Source organism: Oncorhynchus mykiss, chromosome 9 (genome assembly GCF_057628025.1).
Source record: "Oncorhynchus mykiss isolate SJ-2025 chromosome 9, ASM5762802v1, whole genome shotgun sequence".
Lineage (NCBI taxonomy): Eukaryota > Metazoa > Chordata > Actinopteri > Salmoniformes > Salmonidae > Oncorhynchus > Oncorhynchus mykiss.
Window position 1 is genome coordinate 45,637,209 of NC_143030.1, and position 24,108 is coordinate 45,661,316.

The 24,108-nt window shown below is 41.1% G+C and overlaps 1 protein-coding gene across 2 annotated transcripts in view; it reads right to left on the reverse strand.

Annotated features, from left to right (window-relative positions):
• The window catches only part of LOC110532076 (cAMP-dependent protein kinase type II-alpha regulatory subunit), a 43,715-nt gene that overhangs the window by 16,258 nt on the left and 3,349 nt on the right, over nt 1–24,108 (reverse strand). The gene's annotated exons all lie outside the window — the stretch shown is intronic.

Genomic DNA, 24,108 nt, shown 5'->3' on the forward strand with positions numbered 1-24,108 from the left:
GACTGTAAAAGAGTCTATTGTAGTCAAGGCTGTCACACTACTCAGATGATCAGATCTCACAATGCCTGGAGAAGTGTATAATGACTACAGGAACCACTACATTAACAAGATTTATACAATGGCACTGTTAAACTCTTCATTCTAAAAAGTGTACATTATCTCCTTATAACGCACGGTATAATTAAATGTTCAATTTTTGAGCTGCTTTTGAAAGCAAAAGTCGAATTGAAAACATTATTGGTGAATTCGATTTTCATAATAGCAAGCTAGGATGACGGTTTGGTTAGCGATGCTAGCAAGTCTTTTTGGTTACCAAGGCAGCTATTGTAAGTAAACTTGCTAGCTACTTCGATGGATGTTGTCACATTTCTATTGGCAAATCAATACATTTCTAGCAGCAAAGTTTGCCGACGACACACCAACAACGATGAGACAATGTGGTGCCAGGATAACAACCTCTCCCTCAACATGATCAAGACAAAGGAGATGATCGTGGACTACAGGAAAAGGAGGACCGAGCACGCCCCCATTCTCATCGACAGGGCTGTAGTGGAGCAGGTTGAGAGCTTCAAGTTCCTTGGTGTCCACATCACCAACGAACTGTCATGGTCCAAAAACACCAAGACAGTCGTGAAGAGGGCACAACAAAACCTATTCCCCCTCAGGAGACTGAAAAGATTTGGCATGGGTCCTCAGATCCTCAAAATGTTTTATAGCTGCACCATTGAGAGCATGATTGCATCACTGCCTGGTATGGCAACTGCTCAGCCTCCGACCGTAAGGCGCTACAGAGGGTAGTGCGTACGGCCCAGTATATCACTGGGGCCAAGCCTCCTGCCATCCAGGACCTCTATGCCAGGCAGTGTCAGAGGAAGGTCCTAAAAATGGCCAAAGACTCCAGCCATCCTAGTCATAGACTGTTCTCTCTGCTACCGCACGGCAAGCAGTACCGGAGCGCAAGTCTAGGTCCAAAAGGCTTCTTCCCCCCAAGCAATAAGACTCCTGAACATCTAACCAAATGGCTACCCGGACTATTTGCATTGACCCCACCCATTTTTACACTGCTGCAACTCATTTATTATCCATGCAGTCACTTTACCTCTACCTACATATTACCTCAAATACCTTGACTAACCAGTGCCCCCGCACATCGACTCTGTACCCGTACCCCCTGTAAATAGCCTCGTTACTGTTATTTTATTGTTGCTCTTTAATTATTAGCACTTTTTTAAAATTCCATTTTCTTCTTTTATTGTTTATTTAGTAAAAACGTTAACTTATTTTTTTATCTTAAAACTGCATTGTTGGTTAAGGGATAGTAAGTAAGCGTTTCACTGTAAGGTCTACACCGGTTGTATTCGGCGCATGTGACTAATAAAATTGGATTTGAAATATGTTCATTTATAGCCATGGTATAAAAAGGCATAATCAACTCCAGGGCTCTATGCGTTCCCTGGAAAAGAATGCAACTCCGTGGAAGGTCAGTTCCACTCTGCTAACGTGTCTTGGGAACACACCTTCCGCATCATGCACTATTTTCCAGGGAACGCATAGCCCCTCGTTGATTATCCCTTACTTAGCCCATAGCCTATGGATTAAGATAACTTATGAGATACGCGGCAACACAGCGGCAATAGACGAGCTGGAAGGCAAGCCATTGGCTGCGTCTGAAATGGGTATCCATTACCCCCCCCCCCCCCAAAAAAAAAACTAAATCAGCCATACTGAATAGGGTGCCACTTCGGACGCAGAACTGGTTGTGTCTGCAAGCTTGTTGCTAATGCTCCTCTGTGCGGATGCTGGACATCTGCTAAGCTGATTGCTTTGACACAACCTCTTAACCGGTGATCAGTGAGGCCCAAGCCAAAAGGAGACAAGGTTAGCCTTACCCTCATACTTCACTATGTTACTCTGTTATACACACGCATGCACTCACTGACTCTCTCAAGAGGGCACAGCTGTGTGTGTGTGTGTTTCCCCTGTACGTTTATAGCCCTGTCACTTTTTTATTTATTTATTTAGCCAGGATAGTCTACTCGGTAACAATTGCCACTGTTTAACAGCGAGTCCTGTCCAATTTCAGCCCTGCTGTTTTTCCTCACATACACACACACATCTGTGTTTAATGCATACGTCTTCCAAAACAGGCCTGACGATGATGGGTCAAGGAAGGTTGCGGTTGGCTTCATTCACCCTTATAGTCCTCTGTGCTATCAATAATGTTCTGCATTTAGACGTCACCAGTCAATGTGGCCCCTCCCCAAAGTGCACCGCTCAGCACTTGACAGCACTGTATAGACCAGTCACTAGGCTGAGTAAATCCAGTCACACCCACAGTCTAATCCGCCATTTTCCCTGAACAGCAAGGCGGTGGCGTGGCGAGGAAGCGTGGATAAGTGATCATGGCGAGTGAATATGCACCGTGTTTTGCGTTTCACGCTGCTTCAGAAACCTCCCGTCATGTGAGAGTCATCTGTGTACACAAAAGCCAGTGATAAATTGTTGTTTCGCTACCAAATTGTAGAGGCCCTGGACACGCTACAACGAGCCATGCTAAGCAAGGACTGTTGAAAATGATTTGACATTTTTGGTCATTTAGCAGACTAAGAGCAACTTAAAGTTCATTCATCTTGAGGTAGCTAGCTAGGTGGGACAACCACATATCACAGTAAGTACATTTTTCCTCAATAAAACTTGGCTCCCAGGAAAATCAGCGATAGTAAGAAAGAAAAAAGAAAAGTCAGCTAGTAAGGGGAAAAATGTATGGTATGTCGGTGAAATTGCTAGGGCAGGCCAAATGCTGGGAAAACATGTACTCAACGGCCTACTTGTCCCACAGCCACCACAAGTTTACCACGGTGTGACAGAGAACATTACACATTACACACACATTCCACACACAGGCTGTTCCAATTTCTGCTCTTTGCGAGAGGATTTCCACTACAAACCGGAGTACAAGAGATAACTCCGAATTTTCAGCTCGTCTTCAACTGTTGTACTCATGGAAATTAGTCATAAAAAAAAAATATATATATATATATTTTTTTTTTTATCTCCCCGTGCCTTTTCCCGGCTTTCCCTCTCTCCCTGTCAATCTGCCTCCTTTACTATGCCCAACGCTCGCTCTTCGTCACTACACATTTCCCTCCCCTATCTAACTCTCCCTCTCCAGACTAAAGTCCTTAAAAGGAAGTGGCCCTGTCCTGTTTAGTGCTTGCGATGTTAACCCCTTCATGTCGGAGAGGTCTGGGTGCCAATTTTATGGCAGATGCACTAGCTAGGACTTTGGCCAAAGATGTAACAACTCCACATTGGTAGACTAGAGCCTAAGTCAAGTGGAAGCTTGTTGCGTGGGCAGAGAAACAGCAGCGACGCATTCGAGGGTCTAGAGACTGCCATGTTCAAACTTAGTCCTGGTGGTGGTGACAAACAGCACTGACTCACATGTGCCCATTTACAGTAACAGCCTTTCTACTGGTGTTTAAACTTCACAATTGAAAGCTTGTAAACCAGTGGTCACCAACCGGTCGATCACGATGGACTGGTCGATCGCCAAGGCATTCCTAGGTGATCACCAAACATTTCTGTAAAAAAAAACAACGACGATAAAGCCTTACGTTAACATTTTTATATTTGGTTTCGGGGGCCGTTGGCACTTGATTCAGCAACCCTAGCGACGGGAACGCAAAGTGTTCCCATTTTTAACCATTTCATGCGTCCGAAGGTAGAACACCGCCTGCCCGGCAGGCCCAGAGAGCGAATCAAGTGCACCTACAGGCCTACCGCTGGCCAATCAGGTAGCTCAGATCACCGTGCCCGCACAGTTCCCTCGAGCCATAGACTGCTTTTTTTTTTACAGAGTGCACAGCATAGTTGATATTGTGAGATTTCAAAAACATCAAAACCGGTTGTTGACCACCGGTTAACAAGCTTTCAAATTGTGAAGTTGAAACACCAGTAGAAAGGCTGTGTTACTGTAAATGGGCACATGTGAGCCGGTGCTGTGTGTGTTACCAACACCAGAGAGCGAAGCACAGCTCTTTTTATGAGTAACTTCATGTTGAAGTTGTTATTCAGCACTGTCAACACTTTATTCAACACTTTCATAAGCCATAAAATGTGCGTTCTCCCTACAACGTGCGCTACAGTGCTTCGATAAGCTTGCATTTTTATTAGCGGCTTGTCGCTTTTATATGGAGCAATATTTCACTTTCTGTGGAAATCGGATTAACAACATGAATTGGTGCACGAGGCAGAAATAATGCATCAGCTGGGAGACTGTGTCCCCTTTTCTCAGTGAAGGGAGAGAGAGCAGAGGGACGGTGAGCCTCACCGTTGCTCCCTCCCTCCCCTCAGACACTGGCCCTCAGTCCAGTAAAAAAAATAATAGTAATTACGCTCACTCAGCTAAGGAACACCTGCTCTTTTCATGACAGACTGACCAGGTGAATTCAGGGGAAAGCTATGATCCCTTATTGATGTCACTTGTTAAATCCACTTCAAAATCAGTGTCGATGAAGGGGAGGAGACAGGTTAAAGATTCACTACGCAGAAATCGCTCTGACATTTCCTGGTTGCTAAAATTGTATATAGTTCCGCTAATTTCAGTTTGTGACAAAACAAGCTAGGAGTGGAGAGAGTCATTGTACCATCTATACTGCTGTGAAATACCTTTTCCATAACCAAAAATATAGTATTTTCAGCTGTTTGAAGTTGGTGTACCAAACCGAAAGTAAAAGCTGCAAAACTGAAACTTATGAACGGGAAGCATAGAAATAACGCACATAGAACAGCTCTACCTCGTCATAGACTGGCTTTCATTGAGAATGACAGATCTATAACTACATTTGGTCGGGTCGCCCAAAAAGTTACATATTGCAGCTTTAAAGAAGGATTTTTAAGCCTTAAGATGTGGATTGTGTAGGTTTGCCATTCAGAGGGTGAACGGGCAAGACAAAAGATTGAAGTGCCTTTGATAGAGCCCTAGGTGGGTATGGGATATAGTGCTTCATAAGCTGTTCATTCAATTGTGGGGTTTGAATAGTGTGAGAAGACAACATATTTGGTGAGAATCACAACATAGGGTACAAAACAAATTCTAGCTCTTAAAGGGGCAGTAGCCTACAACGGGTGTATAATTTTAAATTACAGGATTTACTTTATCTGCAGTTATTTTTCTGCTGTTTATTCGGTTACCAATAATAATAATAAATATATACATTTGTTTTCTTCTTAGGGAGAGGACCAACTTTAATATTGCAGCTTCCATCAATATAATTGTCTGCATCATTTCCAATCCACCGTATATTTTTGGGGTAAACACACACAAAATATATTTTCCTTTATTATTCCCTGCAAACCCTACCACCCCTCCCCTAATTGGAGTAAACTAATAAACAATAACACTTAGGCTTCCACTTCCAGCTTAAACATGCTATATACATTTTACAGGCACAATCTCTTTGATAATAGTTATATTAGGTTTGTTTTCAATCCTGGCCTTCCCTTTATTTCTCATGTCCATCCAGTTCTGAACCTACATACATTTTACAGATTATTTTACAATTGTTATCTTGTCGTCATTAGTCCCACCCTTCGGCTTCATGCAACCCCTACCGTCTAGCTCTTAACACCATCCATTTTGGATTTCTATTTGCCATATATTTTTCAACTGTGCTGTGATGTTTCACAAAAGTTCTGAACCTTTCTATTCTCATAGTTACTATAGATTGTACATTTTCTATTGATCGATTGACTAGGACTTCTCAAATTACCCAGTATTGCTATCTGCAGAGTTAGCTCTAGGTAAAATGTTGCATTTCTTCAGCATTTCCTGGACCTGCGACCAAAAACGAGCTACATATGGACAGTACCAAAATAAATGATCTAATGACTGCCTCCTCGCAGCAAAATCTGCAGAGCTGGGAAGATTGACACACACGTTCAAAAGTTTGGGGTCACTTAGAAATGTCCTTGTATTTGAAAGAAAAGCAAAAAAAAATTGTCCATTAAAATAACATCAAATTGATCAGAAATACAGTGTAGACATTGTTAATGTTGTAAATGACTATTGTAGCTGGAAACGGCTGTTGTTTAATGGAATATCTACATAGCGTATAGAGGCCCATTATCAGCAACCATCACTCCTGTGTTCCAATGGCACATGGTGTTAGTTAATCTAGGTTTATCATTTTAAAAGGCTAATTGATCATTAGAAAACCCTTTTGCAGTTATGTTGGGACAGCTGAAAAAAACTGTTGTGCTGAATAAAGAAGCAATAAAACTGGCCTTCTTCAGACTAGCTGAATATCTAGAGCATCAGCATTTGTAGGTTCGATTACAGGCTCAAAATGGCCAGAAACAAAGTACTTCTGAAACTCAACAGTATATTCTTGTTCTGATAAATGAAGGCTATTCCATGCAAGAAATTGCCAAGTAACTGAAGGTTTCATACACCGCTGTGTACTACTCCCTTCACAGAACAGAGCAAACTGTCTCTAACCAGAATAGAAAGAGGAGTGGGATGCCCCGGTGCACAACTGAGCAAGAGGACAAGTACATTAGTGTCAAGTTTGAGAAATAGATGACTCACAAGTCCTCAACTGGCAGCGTCATTAACTAGTACCCGTAAAACACCAGTCTCAACGTCAACAGTGAAGAGGCAACTCCGGGATGCTGGCTTTCTAGGCAGAGTTCCTCTGTCCAGAGTCTGTGTTCTTTTGCCCATCTTATTCTTGTCTTTTTATTGGCCAGTCTGAGATATGGCTTTTTCTTTGCGACTCTGCCTAGAAGGCCAGCATCCCGGAGTTGCCTCTTCACTGTTGACGTTGAGCCTGGTGTTTTGCGGGTACTATTTAATGAAGCTGCCAGTTGAGGACTTGAGGTGTTTTGAATGCGGCATCATTTTGCGTGTCAATTCATAAACCATGTGCCATGGAATCAGGACATCGAAAATCTCTTCCCAACTATTTTGCAATCTATATGGCACACCTGTCAATTATTTGGTCCTGAAATGAAACTGATATATTTTTTATTCATCACAATTTTCTTTTAACCAATTTTGGTCTTTAATGCATGGCCGACAGACAAGTTCCTTAATTGTTTCCCCTTCCACTTGCCTCTTCCATTTTTGCGGTAATGTTGCAATTCGTTGGTTGTAATTTTGGGTAGAGCAGACATTTCCATTTATTTGTGTTAGCTGCACGTGTGACATAACTCCACCAGTCCTACTTATGATATACAGTAGGGCAAAAAAGTATTTAGTCAGCCACCAATTGTGCAAGTTCTCCCACTTAAAAATATGAGAGAGGCCTGTAATTTGCATCATAGGTACACTTCAACTATGACAGACAAAATGAGAAGAAAAAAATCCAGAAAATCACATTGTAGGATTTTTTATGAATTGATTTGCAAATTATGGTGGAAAATAAGTATTTGGTCAATAACAAAAGTTTCTCAATACTTTGTTATATACCCTTTGTTGGCAATGACAGAGGTCAAACGTTTTCTGTAAGTCTTCACAAGGTTTTCACACACTGTTGCTGGTATTTTGGCCCATTCCTCCATGCAGATCTCCTCTAGAGCAGTGATGTTTTGGGGCTGTTGCTGGGCAACACGGACTTTCAACTCCCTCCAAAGATTTGGCTAGGCCACTCCAGGACCTTGAAATGCTTCTTACGAAGCCACTCCTTCGTTGCCCGGGCGGTGTGTTTGGGATCTAGGGAGTTTTTCCTAGTCACCGTGCTTCTACACCTGCATTGCTTGCTGTTTGGGGTTTTAGGCTGGGTTTCTGTACAGCACTTTGAGATATCAGCTGATATACGAAGGGCTATATAAATACATTTGATTTGATTTGATCATTGTCATGCTGAAAGACCCAGCCACGTTTCATCTTCAATGCCCTTGCTGATGGAAGGAGGTTTTCACTCAAAATCTCACGATACATGGCCCCATTCATTCTTTGCTTTACACAGATTAGTCGTCCTGGTCCCTTTGCAGAAAAACAGCCCCAAAGCATGATGTTTCCACCCCCATTCTTCACAGTAGGTATGGTGTTCTTTGGATGCAACTCAGCATTCTTTGTCCTCCAAACACGACGAGTTGAGTTTTTACCAAAAAGTTATATTTTGGTTTCATCTGACCATATGACATTCTCCCAGTCTTCTTCTGGATCATCCAAATGCTCTCTAGCAAACTTCAGACGGGCCTGGCTTAAGCAGGGGGAAACGTCTGGCACTGCAGGATTTGAGTCCCTGGCGGCGTAGTGTGTTACTGATGGTAGGCTTTGTTACTTTGGTCCCAGCTCTCTGCAGGTCATTCACTAGGTCCCCCCGTGTGGTTCTGGGATTTTTGCTCACCGTTCTTGTGATCATTTTGACCCCACGGGGTGAGATCTTGCGTGGAGCCCCAGATCGAGGGAGATTATCAGTGGTCTTGTATGTCTTCCATTTCCTAATAATTGCTCCCACAGTTGATTTCTTCAAACCAAGCTGCTTACCTATTACAGATTCAGTCTTCCCAGCCTGGTGCAGGTCAACAATTTTGTTTCTGGTGTCCTTTGACAGCTCTTTGGTCTTGGCCATAGTGGAGTTTGGAGTGTGACTGTTTGAGATTGTGGACAGGTGTCTTTTATACTGATAACAAGTTCAAACAGGTGCCATTAATACAGGTAACAAGTGGAGGACAGAGGAGCCTCTTAAAGAAGAAGTTACAGGTCTGTGAGAGCCAGAAATCTTGCTTGTTTGTAGGTGACCAAATACTTATTTTCCACCATAATTTGCAAATAAATTCATTACAAATCCTACAATGTGATTTTCTGGATTTTTCCCCCTAATTTTGTCTGTCATAGTTGAAGTGTACCTATGATGAAAATTACAGGCCTCTAAGTGGGAGAACTTGCCCAATTGGTGGCTGACTAAATACTTTTTTGCCCCACTGTAATTTACAAAGATGTTTTCTAAACATTTAATAAAAAATTAGTTATGTTTATCAATTAGTATATTGGAGTTTAACTACAATATTTGTTCTGTCTTTTCTGGTCGATTAAAATGAAATTGCAACCAACTTTTATGGCTTCATTAAAAAATAACCATATTTTGGACATTATTTCATTTTCAAATAACCTAAAGCGAGCATTTGTAATCTGAATAAAGGGAAAAGGGCCATTCTTGAACATGGGGTGAGATATTCTTACTAATTTGCTAGAGAACCAGTTTGGATTTAAGTATAACTTTTGTATGACTGATGCATTTAGTGAGAGGTCTAACGCTTTAATATTTAATAATTTCTGCCCTCTGAATTCATATGCATTTACATGTTAATAGTGTCATCTGATTACAACGATGTCTCATATTTGAACTAAAACACAATCTATTAGCTTCCAGAATTTAAGTAGGTATCTCTAGCTGTCAGATAACACATTCTGATGAAATGGCTTGTCCTGCACTTTGTAAACAACCCACAGTGCATTGTGTGAATGCTGGAAAAGGTCTAGGTTCCTAAAGAGGACTTGAACAACAAAAACAGGTCAAGTGAACTGGTAAGGGGCATAAAGAGAACAGAGTTACTTAGCTTCTTTTTATCCCAGAGTTTTAAAGAGGACTCAGGCCTCTATTAAAAATAACTGATCTATATGTGAAAACACCCTTAGTGAACTACTACTGAACCCCTGCGCTTATCTACTGTCTGATTAGGCAAGGTCGCTGCCTGTCCACTTTATTCCCACTCTAATTGGTTTAGAGAGGACAGGGCCGAGGTTGTGGCCTGGACAGTATTCACTCTGCTTTGACAAGACAAGGTCATTTCAGACAAAAACCTGGAAAATTACAGACATCTTCCATGACTATTTTCGCCAGTGTTTGAGATGTAACTAAATTTTGCAGTAGCTTGGTGGTAGTTGAACTAAATTCAAATCTTGGTAGTGTTTTCAGTAGTTAATCACGTTTTTGCAATGTAGCGGTGTAGCTAACTACTGGCACTCCACTCGTTTTTTTGCCAAAAATATAGTGAAATAGGCAAGAATTTTCCTTGAAACAGTTTGCATTTAATAGGCTAAATTACACATTCTGTTAACATCCGAGTCTAGGGTGATCTGTTCTTGCAATTTGTAGGCTATGAAATTTCAGATTTAGATATGAAAATGTATCATGACGTAGTGAACTACTTTTTCAAAGTAACTTAAGTTAAGTAAACTATATTTTTCTTTAGGGTAGCTTAACTTCAAGTGTTAGGTAATTGGTAAAATATATTTTAAGTAGCTTCCCCAACACTGATTATAGCCCATATTATGCCTACTCTACTAAAATACCATACATATAAAAATCGGTACTGTTTGTAAGAGCCAGGTGATTAGCTCCCTCAGCTCCAGCACCTTTCCAGTGGTGTAAAGTACTTAGTAGTACTTTAAAGTATTTTTTTACTTAAGTCGTTTTGGAGGTATTTGACAACTTTTACTTTACTATATTCCTAAAGAAAATATTGTACTTTTCACTCCATTCATTTACCCTGACAACCCAAAGTACTCGTTACATTTTGAATGCTTAGCAGGACAGGAAAATTGTGAAATTCACACACTTATCAAGAGAACACGTGGTCATCCCTTCTGCCTATGGTCTGGCGGACTCACTAAACACAAATGCATCTTTTATAAATAATGTCTGAGTGTGGGAGTGTGCCCCTGTCTATCCATGAATTTTAAAAACAAGAAAATGGTGCCGTCTGCTTTGCTTAATGTAAAGAATTTGAAATGATTTATACTTTTGATACTAGAGTATATTTTAGCAATTACATTTACTTGTGATACTTACGTATATTTAAAACCAAATACTTTTAGACAAGTAGTATTTTACTGGGTGACTGTCACTTGAGTAACTTTCTATTAAAAAGGTATCTGTACTTTTACTCAAGTATGACTATTGGGTACTTTTTCCACCACACCCCCACCCTGACAGCATTTGTCTCTGTCTTGTTAAGCCCACTGTCCCTAAACTAGTGTACCCTCCAACTCCTCGAGTACCCCCCAACAGCACATTTTTGTTGTAGTCGCGGACAAAGTCATCTGGTTAATCCAGGGCTTGATGATTAGTTGGCAAGTTGAATCAGGTGACGTTGTCTGGGGGGGGGGGGGGGGGGGGGTACTTGAGGACAGGAGTTGGGAAACACTACACTAAACCACCTTGTATAATCAGATCAAGAAGCTATGCCGTCACACCCAGCGCGGGGAGAGTAAGATCTGCGTGTGTTAATCCTGACGGCTACTATGTGCCTGAGTGAGAGACAGGACAGTCTTGGCAGTGTGTTTTAAACTTGATTTCAATGTTAACGATATTACAGTGGACCGGTAGTATCAAGATAAAGTCAGGCAATCTGGGGCACAAAGCCACAGATTATTAACTACATCAAAGCATACAACAAGTTAACACTTTTTGCAGTCTCATTGTTAGCTACGTCATAGGTTATTATGCATTCCATAACAATATGTACTGAACAAAAATAGAAATACTACAGAGTTATAGTTCATTGTCCCGGGTTTGTGGCTGTCGAGATCCCTGCTGTTTGTTGTCATCAATCTTCCCCGTGACCTGCCCTGTCTGGAACTGCGAGGAGTAACCTACGTTGCTAGCTACCATGACAAAGACCAAAGCCGGCGGGGGTACCGTTGAGGACAGTGGTGACTATCACACATGTAGGATTTAAATAAATAAATAAAGATACCTACAAGCAGTTGTTACAACAAGAAAATAGCTTCAAGTGTTTTGTCCAAATACTCGTGGATTCCAAGAATGGACGACCTGACCAGAGGTCCAGGACCTGAAGAACAGCTTGCAGTTCTGCCAGGGTCAGCTCGATGAGTTGAAACAGGAGAACGGCAAGATGACAGCAATCTGTAAGTCATTGAGAGAGGACATCAGTTGTGTGTGTGAATCCATGACAACAATGACTTGAACTGATTTATTTTGAGAGACAATCAAAGGCGGAACATGGTTGTGGACAGAATTGCAGAATCTCCACGAGACCTGGATGGAGTCTGAGGACAAAGTGAAGGAAATGATCTCTGAGAAATTGAAGATGGACCACAGGAAGATTGAGGTGGAGTGCACCCACAGAACTGGAAAACCCACCCAGGTGATAGACCCAGGCCGATAGTGGTCAAGTTCCTGAGGTTCAAGGACAAGGTAGCTGTTCTGGAAAGAGCCAAGAACTTGAGAGGAACTCATATCTTCCTCAACGAGGACTATCCTGAAGCTGTGAGCCAGAAGAGGACAGAACTGATCCCAGCCATGAAAGCTGCCAGAGCCCCTGGGGACATTGCTTACATCCGCTATGACAGGCTCATTGTCCACCCTACCTCCCAGAAGCCTGGAAGGGATGAGAGAGCCAAGCCTATGGGTTTGTAGCTTAAACCCCACAGCACGTACACACAGACCAATTGATTAATGGACTGCTGAATATATAAAAAAAAATATTTTGCTTTGTTTGCTCGTTTCAGTATTAAGCCCATCTCTGATAAGCTACCGAGGAACGGGCTGAAAATAGCCCATATTAATATATGTAGCCTTAGAAATAAGGTTCATGAAATCAATAACTTGCTAACATCAGATAACATACATATAAATTAGCTATTTCTGAGACTCACTTACTGTAGATAATACATTTGATGATACAGCAGTAGCAATACAGGGATATAACATCTATAGAAGAGACATACATTCTTATGGGGAGGTGTTGCTGTACACACACACACACATATTCAGAGCCATATCCCTGTAATGCTTAGAGAAGATCTTATGTCAAGTGTTATTGAAGTGCTGTACCAAGTAAACCTGCAACCATATCTAAAGCCTCTTCTTTTGGGGTGTTTCTACAGGCCACCAAGTGCTAACAGTCAGTATCTAAATAATATATGTGTGAAATACATAGAGAGGTCTACTTTCTTGGGGACCTGAATATTGACTGGTTTTCATCAAGCTGTCCACTCAAGAGGAAGATTCTTACTGTAACCAGTGACTAATCTGGTTCAGGTTATTAATCAATGTATTAGGGTGTTTACAAACACTACAGGAACAAGATCATCCACATGTATTTTTCACATTTTTACTAACACTTTGGAACATTGTTCTAAAGCTGTATCAGTACCCATTGGATGCAGCGATCACAATATATTGGCTATATCCAGGAAAGCCAAAGAGAGATCATACAAAATATTTTGCTATAACTTGTGGATGTTAAAAATATTTGTTGGTCTGATGTGATTAATGAGGAGTATCCAGGCGTTGCATTTGATTCATTTATTATTAAATTGATTCTTCCAATTATTGATAAACATGCACCTGTTAAGAAACTGACTGTTAGAACTTAAGACTCCATGGATTGATGAGGTATTGAAAAACTGTATGGTTGAAAGAGATGGGGCAAAAGGAGTGGCTAATGAGTATGGCTGCATATCCGACTGGCTTACTTGCTGTAAATTGAGAAATGATGTGACTAAACTCAACAAAAAGAAGAAGAAACTGTATTATGAAGCCAAGTTCACTGATATAAAGAATGATGGAAAAAAAACTTGAGTACTTTAAATGAAATCATGGGCAGAAAGACAAATTCAACTCCATCTTTCATCAAATCAGACAGCTTATTCATCACAAAACCATTTGATGTTGCCAATTATTTGAATGATTATTTTATTGGCAAAGTGGGCAAACTTAGGCAGGAAATGCCAACGACAAACAGTGAGAAATTGTATTCATGCATAAAGGAAAAGAAAAGCATTGCAAGTTTGAATTTTGTAAAAGCTATTGTGGGAAAGGTGGAAAAATTGTTTTCAATCAATAATGACAAACCTGGCATTGACAACTTAGATGGAAAGCTACTGAGGATGGTAGCTGACTCTATAGCCACTCCTATCTGTTATATTTTTTATCTGAGCCTAGAGGAAAGTCTTTGTCCTCAGGCCTGGAGGGAAGCCAAAGTAATTCCGCTACCCAAGAGTGGTAAAGCGGCCTTTACTGGTTCTGACAGCAGACCGATCAGCTCGCTGCCAGGTCTTAGCAAACTGTTGGGGAAAAATGTGTGTTTGACCAAATACAATGCTATTTCTCTGTAAACAAATTAACAGACTTTCAGCATGCTTATAAAGAAGGGCACTCAACACATACTCCACTAACACAAATGAAGGATTGGTTGAAAGAAATTGATATTATTGACCATAACCCGTTGTTGAAAAAAACTTGAGTTATGGCTTTTCAACCTCTGCCATATTGAGAATTCAGAGCCATCTAATAGAACTCAGAGGGTTTTCTTTAATGGAAGTTTCTCTAATGTCAAAAATGTAAAGTGTCGTGTACCGCAGGGCAGCTCTCTAGGCCCTCTACTCTTTTCTATTTTTACTAATGACCTGCCACTGGCATTAAACAAAGCATGTGTGTCCATATATGCTGATGATTCAACCATATACACGTGTCAGCAACCACAGCTAATGCAGTCACTGAAACCCTCAACAAAGAGTTGCAGTGTGTTTTGGAATGGGTGGCCAGTAATAAACTAGTATTGAACATCTAAAACTAAGTGCATTGTATTTGGTACAAATCATTCCAGAAGTTCTAGACCTCAGCTGAATCTGGTAATGAATGGTGTGGCTGTTGAACAAGTTGAGGAGACTAAATTACTTACCGTTACTTTAGATTGTAAACTGTCATGGTCACAACATATAGATTCAACGGTTGTAAAGATAGGGAGAGGTCTGGCCGTAATAAAGAGATGCTCTGCTTTTTTGACACCACACTCCAAAAAGCAAGTTCTACAGGCTCTAGTTTTGTCGAATCTTGATTATTGTCCAGTCATGTGGTCCAGTGCTGCAAGGAAAGACCGAGTTAAGCTGCAGCTGGCCCAGAACATAGCGGCATGTTTTGCTCTTCATTGTAATCAGATGGCTGATATAAATACTATGCATGCCAGTCTCTTTTGGCTAAGAGTTGAGAAGAGACTGACTGCATCACTCACATAAGAAACACGGTGTTGAAAATCCCAAATTGTTTGCATAGTCAACTTACACACAGCTCTGACACACGCTTATGCCACCAGGGGTCTTTTCACAGTCCACAAATCCAGAACAAATTCAAAAAAGCGTACAGTATTATATAGAGCCATTATTGCATGGAACTACCTTCCATCTCATATTGCTCAAATAAAACAACAAACCTGGTCTAAAAAAAACAGATAAAGCAACACCTCGCAGCACAATGCCTCTCCCCTATTTGACCTAGATAGTTTGTGTGTATGCATGTAGGCTACGTGTGCCTTTAAAAAAAATGTAGGTAGTTCTGTCTTTGAGCTGTTCTTGTCTATTGATGTTCAGTATTAGCTAATTCTGTAAAATGTTTCATGTTTTGTGTGGACCCCAGGAATGGGGATCCTAATAAAATACCCAAAAATATAAGGAAATCAGTCCATTGAAATAAATTCATTAGGCCCTAATCTATGGATTTCATATCACTGGGCAGGGGTGCAGCCATGGGTTGGCATAGGCCCACCCACTTGGCAGCCAGGCCCAGTCTATAAGGAGTTTTTCCCCACAAAAAGGGCTTTATTACAGACATAAATACTCCTCAGCACCACTCTCCCCCCCCCTCCCCTCAGATGATCCAACAGGTGAAAAAGCCAGATGTGGAGGTCCTGTGCTGGCGTGGTTACACGTGGCCTGCAGTTGTGAGACCGGTTGGACGTACAGCCAAATTCTCTAAAATGACGTTGTAGGGATCTATTAGTAGAGAAATTAACATTGAATTCTCTGGCAACACACTATTTAATCAGCTTCTTGATATGCCACACCGGTCAGGTGGATGGACTACCTTGGCAAAGGAAACATTTTCAATAACATGGATGTAAACAAATATGTGCAGAACATTTTAGAGAAAAAAAGCTTTGTGCGCATATGGAACATTTGTAGGATTTAAAAAAAATTCAGCTCATCAAACATGGGACACTTTACATGTTGCATTTATATTTTTGTTCAGTCTAATTAGAATGAAGAAAGAGGCTGGTTTCCATATCATTCAGCGTAGAGCGGCCAAGCCGCATTAAAACCCACGAACAAGTGACTGAACACGGCGACTGCTCGTGTTCAACGTGGGGACTTCATAGTGCACAACCCGGCACGGGAGCGGGGCGGTACGAACAGCAAATAAAAGCGAGGATGGGCTTTCCCTCAGTTTCCTGCCACATGTGATACACAGGGAATTAGGAAGTGCCAAAAGTTCAGATGCTTATCAAAACGTGGCTGAAAATACAGCAGTAAACTGCATGCAGATGTCTAGAAGTTTGCCTCCCCATTCACGCTCACATGGAGAGACGGGGAGCGAATTTAAAGCCAGTTTAGAGTGTGGGTATCGAGGGATGCTAACCATTAGATTATCCTACATGCACAATCGGGCCTGGTAATTAGGTCACCTGTTGGACATCCGATAGTGACCACATTTGCTCCTTTACTTCAGTGAATGGCACAAAATGATGCCCGAAAACAGTAATCTATTCTCATGTCATTGCATGTGTTTGATCCCGCTGCCACCGTTTTCAATAAGGCATAGGGGCACTAACGCACACTAGGGCTAGGCATTATAGTAGGCCCAATCTCTGTCCATTCCACATGAGTAGAGTGACTGAAATGTGTTGCAGAAAGTAGCTACACATCAGTCAGAGCGCTGTCTGCTGACAGAATGCCCGTTCGTGAATGCGGGAATTTGATTGTTAGACCAACGAGCAAAGATTTCTCATCTGAGTGGAGAAGTGCAACTGAAGCACAAAAGTCAAGCAGAAGTTACAATAAGAAGCATTTTAGATCAGCGTTTGCAAAATGCAGCAAGATATTTCTTATGCTTCTCACCTCCCCCCCCCCCCCTATGTGAAAAACATAATTCTGGGTTAACACAACCCCTGTGATACAAAATCTGGTTACAGTAACCCATCTGCAAAGTGTCCTGACAATTGCCTGCTGTCTGTCATGTTTTCATTCAGGGGATTCTCCTCTATTCACGGGGCCTTGTAATGCACTCAGACAAGTTATGAAGTGCCTGTGTAAATCGTTCTTCCTCTTCCTACAGGCTCGCTCTCTCTCTCTCTATACAGCCAGTCTACTCCTCCCCCTGTCTTTTACAGCCCATCTATTCATCTGTCTCTCAGCATTTAAAAAAAACATTTTTTTAAAAACATCAATATACCATTATTCATTCATTTCCCCTCCTCGCAATAACAAAACAAGGTCAGTGAGGATAGAACGAAAATGTGCAAAAATGTTAGGAGGCTATTGGTTCAAACGAGCTCTAATGGCACTTCTACGACAATAGGATTGAGGCAACAGTTTGTTTTCAAAACTATATTTTAATTCCTTTAAAAAAGGTGCTACAATTTCTCCACTATGTGGAAGCTAGGTGAATTGAATACAGGACTAGACTGCATTCAAAACAAAATCTCTCCCTCATCCAATTTCCCCGTAACATGGAGACTCACGCTTGAGCGTTTTACTTTTTGTCCTCAGCTGTAAAGTGTTTTTTTGCTTGTTATTGAAAATATATTTAGACAGTACAATGACTCCCTACACTATTTAGTGCTTGTTTTCTCACATAAACAGAAATTGAACAGTGTAGAATTTTAGCAACCAGGAAATTACAGCGATTTCTACACTGGCCACTAAATAGTCAAAACAGCTTTCCCATTTTGGCAACAGATACCGCTTTAGCGGGAGAAATAAATATGCAAATAAGACAGCCAATCACAACACTGGCAGGTATTCAACACGGTAAAACACTATCATTTAACTATTGCTGCAGATATATGGTCATTTTCTGAAATTACAACGCAAAAAATGTAAAGAAATCCTATTTGTAGCACCTTGAAGTAGTTTGAAGGGACAAACTGCAGTTCAAAGGGCAAGAGAAATGTAACCACTCAAATTTATACAGAAATAATAAATAGATGTAACAAATCGCAAATTGCCCCTTTAAGTATGGCGCTGAATATTACTGCAGCTACGGTCGTTTACACAATAAACAAGTTACAAAACAGTGTCAAGTTTGATGATGGGAACTTCCATTATCATGGGGACCAAGGGTCTGCCATAATATGCCAATAACATTTTAAGAAACTGTCCAAGCGTGTCAGTGGCTGAAAGTAGTGGTGTTATGCGTGAGCAATGGTTTCCACGCCAAGAGAGGAATTCTCAGCTTGAATGTCGGGCCCACCACCTCAAGGCCAACAGGACTGAGCTGCTCTTCCTCCCGGGGAAGGCCTGCCCGCTCAAATACCTCTCCATCAAATCGACAACTCTACGGTGCACCCCTCCCTGAGTGCAAAGAACTAAATAAGCGTTGTTGTACAATTAACGGACAATACACTGCATTTCAAACAGTCAGGAACAATCTAATGAATTCAGGGCTTGTAAAAGTATACCTAGGCTAAATATAAGCCTTCCACAACCACATGGACCACATTTATAAAGCACAGACTAGACAGCTAGCACATAATAGTATTGTGGCTAAAATGCAGCAAGCAGTACCACAATGCCACACGCAGCAGAAACTGAGCATACATTTTCCCAGAATCATATTCATTGATACTGTTGGACCAAACCTCAAAGGCAAATAACGAGTTGAAAATGCTTGTTGTCAGAGAGGAAGAAGTGATCTTTTGCCTTTGCTGTTGTAAGTGGCAGGGGGAGGGGTCTTGGTGTCTGAGTTACGAGTGACAAATTGCATAGTGCGCACAGAAAGAGCGATGGAGACGAGATCAAAAATAATTAATTATCATAAACTAAAATAAAACTTGATTCTTGCGATACAGGCATTTGGAACATTGCGCTAAAACATACAGTACCGGTCAAAAGTTTGGACACACTTACTCATTCATGAGTTATTTTGACTATTTTCTACATTGTAGAATAATAGCGAAGACATACAAACTATGAAATAACACATGGAATCATGTAGTAACCAAAAAAGTGTTAAAATCAAAATATATTTTAGATTCTTCAAAGTAGCCACCCTTTGACCTTGATGACAGCTTTGCACTCTTGGCATTCTCTCAACCAGCTTCACTTGGAATGCTTTTCCAACCGCCTTGGAGTTCCCACATGCTGAGCACTTGTTGGCTGCTTCTCCTTCACTCTGCGGTTCAACTCATCCCAAACCATCTCAATTGGGCTGAGGTCGGGTAATTGTGGAGGCCAGGTCATGTGATGCAGCACTCCATCACTCTCCTTCTTGGTCACATAGCCCTGACACAGCCTGGAGGTGTGTTGGGTCATTGTCCTGTTGAAAAACAAATCATAGTGCCACTAAGCGCAAACCAGATGGGATGGCGTATCGCTGCAGAATGCTGTGGGAGCCATGCTGGTTAAGTGTGCCTTGAATTCTAAGATCTTCCTTTCACCTACTCTGCGTCTCACAAAGACACGGTGGTTGGAACCAAAAATCTCAGATTAGGACTCATCAGACCAAAGGAAATAATTCCACTGGTCTAATGTCCATTGCTCGGGTTTCTTGGCCCAAGCAAGTCTCTTCTTATTATTGGTGTCCTTTACTAGTGGTTGCTTTGCAGCAATTCGACCATGAAGGCCTGATTCACACAGACTTGAACTCTGTGAAGCATTTATTTGGGCTGCAATTTCTGAGGCTGGTAACTCTAATGAACTTATCCTCTGCAGCAGAGGTAACTCTGGGTCTTCCTTTCCTGTGGCGGTCCTCATGAGGAAGTTTCATCATAGTGCTTGCCGGTTTTTGCGACTGCAATTTTCTGGATTGATTGACCTTCATGTCTTAAAGTAATGATGGACTGTCATTTCTCTTTGCTTATTTGAGCTGTTCTTGCCATAATATGGACAAATAAAGTACAAATAAAGAAACCATTGAGTATGTGTGTCCAAACTTTTGACTGGTAGTGTAAATAATTTAGAGAAATGGGATTGTATTTTTCTTCCCTTACATTACAGGTAAAAATGGAAATCGACAACTCTCTGACTCAGTCTTCATCGGTTTCTTTCTTGTAAGCATTTTCCTATCCTGGAGTCAGACCTTGTGGAAATCTGTGGTAGAGAAGATAAATGTATGACAATTTAGCATAGACATTACATTCCATCTAGTGATCATCATGATTTTTATAGTTTAGGCATATAGTTAGCTAGTTGTGGTGTTACCCAGCGAACAATAATAGTCCTTGCTAACACTAATAAATAAGTTACCTGCATTGAAAATGAACGAATGAACTAAGTGTATTGACACTAGTAGCTAGCAAGCAAGCTAGTGTTAAGATGCTGAGTGTGTCTCACGTAATAACCTTGGGTAATGGATACCCCGAGAACAAGGTTAAGGGAAGATCAGACCATCGAGCCCAGTTAACGTTAGCTAGCTAGAGAGTAGCAACTATACCATATTTAACCACCTTTAGCTAGCTAGCCTTGGTTAGAAAACTAGCTAGCTAATAAAAAAAAAGTTGAACACCCCCTTTGCATGGAAAGTCTATTCTGTTTTAGGTAACATGCTAGCTAGACTAATGGGCAAGCCTGTCAAAAACGAAAACGTACCTTCGCTCTCCCGTGTTGACGTTTTTTTGATCTACAACACTTTCTTTCGCTGCAATGTCTGGATTTTGTACACAGACTTTCTCGAACCCCAGTCTTTGCACACTTGTTACATGTTAATGTCAACACGTGGGCTTGTTTGAGGTGGTCGTTATTTCGAGCGTGTTGTGCAGATCAATGTTCCCTCAAATTTTTGTTCAACACTGAGCAAATTTCAGGTCGGCTGAGCGCAAACTCGAATGTTGTGAAACTTTTGTGCAAATTCCAGCGTGTGTTTACAGTGAATTGAAGCTGTACCCACATTAAGTTACAGTTTCAGAAAGTGGTCAAGTAGGCTACTGTGGCTGCCAGAGTGGCCTGCCATAAAAAAAACAATGGAGAAAATACATCCCATAACATTTTAATGTGGAAATAGACGTTTTATCATTCAGCCTACAGTAGCAGCCAATGTGTGCTTTTCAATGTAGGCCTACATTTCATGAGACTTTCGAAAGAAAAAAAAAGTATGCAGAGCTTGACTGTAACCTGTTTATCCACTTGTCCGTCAGACAAGGAGGTGACTAAGGTTTGTTTTGTTTGATGCAAGAAACCACTTTACAAAAATAAAATTCATTATTATTCACATACCATTATTAGAGAGAATCAGACAAACGATGCTAACATATGCCTATTGGCTACTTAGCTTATTCAAGCCCGTCTCAATACAAGGGAAAAAAAGAAAATAACTCTTTACCCGACTCACTTTTCAAAGATGTATTGTGCCCTTGTAAGAAACAATCCCTCCCCCATTGCTGACTGAAAACGATCTAGGACTGGACTAATAACTCACTAATTAGCAAAGGATATGAACAAATCTACTCACGACCACTCATGCTGTAAACACAGTCAAAATCAAAGTGAATGGCACGGATCCATTATAGCAACGGTCTATTTGCATAAAGTCCTGCAGCTCTGATTGGTTATGCCGCACTGGTCTGCGTAGAGTACGGGCTGGGTCGTGCATGTTTACACAATAGAATCCTACTCCGATGTTCCGCCTAAAAGAAAATCTCTTGTATAGTTTGTTTTGTTTCGGTATGTTGCATTGAAAGTGGCTAATATTGCGTTGACTTGATCACAATTCCCAAAGTAAAGGGAAACGTTGATAGTGTTAACTAAGGCGGAAAACACTTAGAACTTAGAAACTTCGAAAATTTTGTTCAGTTCAATCTTGTGCTTCTCTGTGCGGGTTGATATTTATTCTGCACCAAGGAATCTCATCCAAACGTGAGACTGTTCCTCAACAGTGAAGCCTTGCAAGGTTACAGTGCATTCGGAAAGTATTCAGACCCCGTCCCGTTTTCCACATTTTATTACGTTACAGCCTTATTCTAAAATGGATTAAATAAAATTCTTCATCAATCTACACATAATGACAAAGCGAAAACAGGTTAAGAAAGACAAAAAAAGAACTACCTTATTTACATAAGTATTCAGACCCTTTGCTATGAGACTCGAAATTGAGCTCAGGTCCATCCTGTTTCCATTGATCATGCTAGAGATGTTTCTACAACTTGATTGGAGTTCTGTGGTATATTCAATTGATTGGACATGATTTGGAAAGCCACACACCGGTCTATATAAGGTCCCACAGTTGACAGTGCACGTCAGAGCAAAAACCAAGCAATGAGGTCGAAGGAATTGTCGGTAGAGCTCCGAGACAGGATTGTGTCGAGGCACAGATCTGGGGAAGGGAACCAAAAAAAATAATTCTCCAACATTGAAGATCCAAGAACACAGTGGCCTCCATCATTCTTAAATGGAAGAAGTTTGGAACCACCAAGACTCTTCCTAGAGCTGGCCGCCTGGCAAAACTGAGCAATCGGGGACGAAGAGCCTTGTTCAGGGAGGTGACCAAGAACCCGATGGTCACTGACAGAGCTCCTCTGTGGAGATGGGAGAACCTTTCAGAAGGACAACCATCCCTGCAGCACACCACCAATCAGGCCTTTATGGTAGAGTGGCCAGATGGAAGCCAATGCTCAGTAAAAAGGCACATAACAGCCCACTTGGAGTTTGCCAAAAGGCACCTAAAGAATCTCAGACCATGAGAAACAAGGCTCTCTGGTCTGACGAAAACAAGATGTAACTCTTTGGCCTGAATGCCAAGCTTCACGTGTGGAGGAAACCTGGCACCATCATGCTATGGGGATGTTTTTCAGCAGCAGGGACTAGGAGACTAGTCAGTATTGAAGGAAAGATGAACGGAGCAAAGTACAGAGATCCTTGATGAAAACCTGCTCCAGAGCACTCAGGACTTCAGACTGGGACGAAGGTTCACCTTCCAAAGGAAGGACAACAACTCTAAGAACACAGCCAAAGCAACACAGGAGTGGCTTCGGGACAAGTCTCTGAATGTCCTTGAGTGGCCCAGCCAGAGCCCAGACTTGAACCCGATATAACATCTCTGGAGACCTGAAAATAGCTGTGCAGCAACACTCCTCATCCATGCATGTATGTATAGAACTACTCGACTAAAATAATCTCGGTTGACCAACAGCCTAACAATCGACCAGTCAACTAATTGGTGTCAGCCCTAAAACCATTATTCAACGAAGCTTTATAGGCATACAATTTGGCAAGCACGAATGACTCCCACATTCTTAACCATAACTTTTTTGAATGTGTCAATTTGAATTTATGGTTTATTAATTCACCCATTGTCAAATGCACAGTCAAATGATTCACAATTTAAAGTATTTTTAAAAAAAATTATCGTTTCTGAACCCGTTTTGCCATCAAGACTCCAGAGCCCTTTATTGCAGAGATGTGTCAGCGAGGTGGTAGGTTATCAATTGGCTAACAATTATCACGTGGTTTGTGCAGGCAGAAATATTGTGAGTTGGGATGCTATAGGACACTTGAACACTTTGTAACAAGCATGGTAACATGCTTTGTTACACCACTATAATTAGACTGCAATTACAGTGTAGTTATGAATTATTACAATTAATTACAATACTTGTTACAGTGTAATTACTTATGTAATAAGGACCCCTTAAAATGAAGTGTTACCAAAAATGACAATTAAATCCATTTCAATCCCACTTTGAAACGCAACAAAATGTGAAAAAGTTCAAGGGGGTGTAGATTACTATAGGCACTATTATTATTATACTTTTTACTTTGAATTAGTTATACTATTTTGATATTGATTACTGCGCTGTTGGGTAGAGCTTGCAATGTAAGCATTTCACTGTACTTGTGCATGTGACAATACAACAAACATGGCATCTTATGTCCGGCCAGGGCTGGCAGACATTAGCTGGCTGCATCTTTTTTTCTGTAAATATGTTTTTCATGGCATGGGTGTGGGGTGCATGCACTTATGTCATCATTGAAGACAATTAACCAACCAAATAAGATCCGCAGTGGGATCTAATATAACATGTGCAGCCTATAGGATGTCACTGACAGTTGCAGTCATAAGACTAACTAGTTTTAACTAAGGTTCTCCAACTACAGTCCTGAAGTGCAGACTTTTAGTCCATCTGTACTCATCTCTATCA